We start from the raw sequence: 3,870 nt of genomic DNA on the forward strand, positions 1-3,870 counted from the left end.
TTGACCTGATAGAGTTGTTGTTTCAGATAAGCCCCCAGGGGGACAACTTGAGGCACTGTCTCAAAAAAAAAAAAAAAAAAGTTAAAGTTTATGAACTAAAAAAGTTATGGTAAGCTAAGGTTAATTACTGAAAAACATATTCTTATATACATTTAGCGTAGCCTAAGTGTCCAGCACTGATCTGGTCCAGGGAACAGTCATGTGCTAGGCCTTCACGTTCACTGGCCACTCACTCCCTTACTGACCCAGAGCAACTTCCAGTCCTGCAAGCTCCATGTGTGCTAAGTGACTAGTGGAGGTGCACCATGCTTTATCTTTTACACAGTATTTATACTGTAAATGTGCTATGTTTTGGTATGTTTAGATACACAAATACTGCTGTGTTACAACTGCCTACAGGATTCAGTACAGTAGCATGCTGTATAGGTGTGCAGCTTAGGAACAAAAGGCCACATAGCCTAGGTATGTAGCAGGTGACACCATCTACATCAGTGGTTCTCAACCTTCCTAATGCCACGACCCTTTAATACAGTTCCTCATGTTGTGGTGACCCCCAACCATAAAATTATTTTCATTGCTACTTCATAACTGTAATTTTGCCGTTATGAATCATAATTCATATATCTGATATGCAGGATATATTTTCATTGTTACAAAGGGGTCGTGACCCACAGGTTGAGAACTGCTGATCTACGTCAATATAAATGCACTCTGCCATATTTGCAGATGATAAAATCACCTAATGTCACATTTCATAGGATGTATCCCCATGGTTGTGGGGATGACTCTCTCTATACATGTTCATTTGTATTTAAAAAAAAAAAAAAAGGGAGAGGTCAGGTGCTGTGGCTCACACCTATAATCCTGGCACTCTGGGACGGTGAGGCAGGCGGATCCCTCAAGTTCAGGAGTTTGAGACCAGCCTCAGCAAGAGTGAGACCCTGTTTCTACTAAAAACAGAAATATAGCTGGGCATTGTGGTGGGCACCTGTAGTCCTAGCTACCCATGAGGCTGAGGCAAGAGGATGGCTCAAGCCCAGGAGTTTGAGGTTGTGTGAGCTATGACGCCACGGTATTCTACCCAGGATGACAGAGTGAGACTCTGTCTTAAAAAAGAAAAAAAAAAAAAGGCGCTAAGCCAGAAGTAAATGAGATTAGTTAGCTGGAGGACTAGGTGGAAGTGGGGTAGGAAGGAGGAGAAAATGGAAATGGGATAGAAGAAATGAGGGAGAAATGCCAATTCTCTGAGCAGACGCTGGTAAATAACTGATCTCTCAGCATAGCCCTGACTCTTAGAACATCATCAGTGTTTCACATATTCCCCCAGAATAAGGGTTCAAATCAACCAGAATGTGGGGGAAATTCAAAACAAAATGCAAACCCAGCTTAGTTCCAGATTGAAAACTGAACCACACTTAGGAGACAGAGAAGAAAAAACTAACCTAAATAACTTTAGACAAAAAGTTTAAAGATTAAGACAAAAAGAACTGAACACAATATAATATTCTGGCTGGCTACAGTATTTGTAAGGATCAAGACAGAAAGAACTGCATGCAATATTGCACTCTAGTAAATTTATGTTTCGGAAGGACAGGAGTTGGCAATTCCGAAACCACTTTCTGTGTACACGAGGACTGAGTGGCTAAGTAAACATTCAGGAGGATGTGGGGGAAATGGCAAAAGAAACAAGAGAAACCTTTCATAGATCCAGGAGAGAAAGCAGCAAACACCCAAAGGCCCAATGGTTATCTTCCAACCCAAATTTCTATTTCTCACAGAAGATTTTTAATTAAATGAAAAGCAGTCTATGAAAAGCAGTCTATAAAAACAGCAACTTTTTAGTTCATGAGGCCACACTCCTAACAAACTACACAACTGGCTCAGCACCCATAGCACAGTGGTTACCGAGCAGGCCACATACACAGAGGCTGGCGGGCTGGCAGGTTCTAAGTGGTCCGGGCCAGCTAAACAACAATGACAACTGCAACAACAACAATAACAAAAAAAAGTTGGGTGTTCTGGTGGGCACCTGTAGTCCCAGCTACTTGGGAGGCTAAGGCAAGAGAATCACTTAAGCCCAAGAGTTTGAGGTTGCTTTGAGCTGTGACACCACAGCACTCTACCGAGGGCAGCATAGTGAAACTGTCTCAAAAAAGAAACTGCCCAATTACACCCAAACCCCAAAATTATTAAAATAGCGTTTCAAGAATTTATTGTAGTCAAATTAACATGACAGATAGACATTTACTATATAAAAAATTTTTTTAAAAATACATAGTATTTTGATTTCTCTTATTTTTCCCCTCAATATTAATCAACCCTCACTTTAAGGATAGTGCTATGGAAATATGCTTTAAGCATTTCATAAATGCAGATTTTAGAAACATTTTATAATTCTTTAAAAAGTAGGGTAGAAATTTACTCCGAAGTTTCAAGGCTTTTACCAGGCCATTTTACTATTCATTATCACGAAGGATTAACTGAGGACCCTCCATGTGCCAGGAAACTCACTGAGCACGGACAGAAGTGGCCAAGCACTTAGCACATTAATAAAACAAACCTAACTCACGATAAAGCACATACCACGCAATAACCTGTTGTATGTCAATAAATTTTTGGTGAATAAAGAAAAATCTTACAGTAGGTCTCTTAACCTCACAGGAATAAGTTCTATTTTACAGTGAGCAATTCAGAGTTAGGAGTTGACCAAGACAAGCCGACAATAGAAGCTGCTTCCTGGCCTGGCTCAGTGGTTAGGACGCTGGCCACATGCACCAGGGCTGGTAGGTTTGAACCCAGCCCGGGCCTGCGAAACAACAATGACAACAACAACAAAAAAAAATAGCAGGGTGTTGTGGTGGGTGCCCAAAAATAAATAAATAAAAATTAAAAAAAAAAAGAAAGCTCTCTTCCTGATTCGAGTCTTCTCGTCCTGATTCATTCTGGATTCATTTTGTAATACTGTAAATTATGGTTTTAATAAATTCAGCAAATGCAAAAATACAATACTCATTATATCAATTATAATAAGTATCTTTCCAATAAAGCATCTAATGTTATAACACCAAAAATATAAAAATTTTAACTTTCTAACAGGTTTTATCCCATACCCAAAGTCATTTGGGAAACCAAAATGCATCCTTTTTTCCACAAAAACATTGGTACTGTCAACATTTAAATTCACTTACAAACTCAAATACATTTTTAAATAAAATATGCATATTTTTTAAGAGTTTTGTTTACTACTCATACAGAAAAATGTGAAAAACTGAGATGCTTCTTTAAAAAAAAAGTTATGGACTGACATTCAGTATGCCTTAGAGTTATGGTAATTTTGTAAATAGAAGTCTTCCCTTTTTCGGGAGGCTGAGAGTATTCTGGACTTTTGAGGTCAGAATTCAGACTCAGATTTTCATTCCATTACTTATTTGGTATGAACTTCACAGCATAATACTTAACTGTTCCAATTCTCAGTTCTCTGAAAACTGCCTACTACAGAGAGAAGCCATGAAGATTAAATAATTTCTATAATTCATGTTGTTATTTCAACGAGTTAGTGTTTACTGAACATCTACCTTAAGGTAAGTATCATGAGGCAACTTACTGATACTTCTTTACACAACACCCTGCTGGTAGATGCCATTTCCATCTGACAGCTGAAAAACTAAGAATATTCAAAAAACCTGGTTTGTGCAACAGAGCTCGTAACTGGCCAGATAAGATCCCTCAAAACTTCCCATTACAGACAGAAAGTAGAGGGAACAACATGATAAGTCCAAACACGCCCACCATCCAGGTTCAATAGTTATCAACATACGGCTCCTACCAAGGACCGTACCTCTCTTTTAATTAAAAAAAAAAAAAAAAAAA

General features: G+C 38.6%; 1 protein-coding gene across 4 annotated transcripts in view; it reads right to left on the bottom strand.

The window, feature by feature from the left end:
* The window catches only part of INPP5F (inositol polyphosphate-5-phosphatase F), a 100,696-nt gene that overhangs the window by 50,268 nt on the left and 46,558 nt on the right, over window positions 1–3,870 (bottom strand). The window lies entirely within an intron of this gene.

The sequence above is a fragment of the Otolemur garnettii genome, unplaced genomic scaffold (assembly GCF_000181295.1).
Source record: "Otolemur garnettii isolate 467f Iridium unplaced genomic scaffold, OtoGar3 scaffold00021, whole genome shotgun sequence".
Taxonomy (NCBI): Eukaryota; Metazoa; Chordata; class Mammalia; order Primates; family Galagidae; genus Otolemur; species Otolemur garnettii.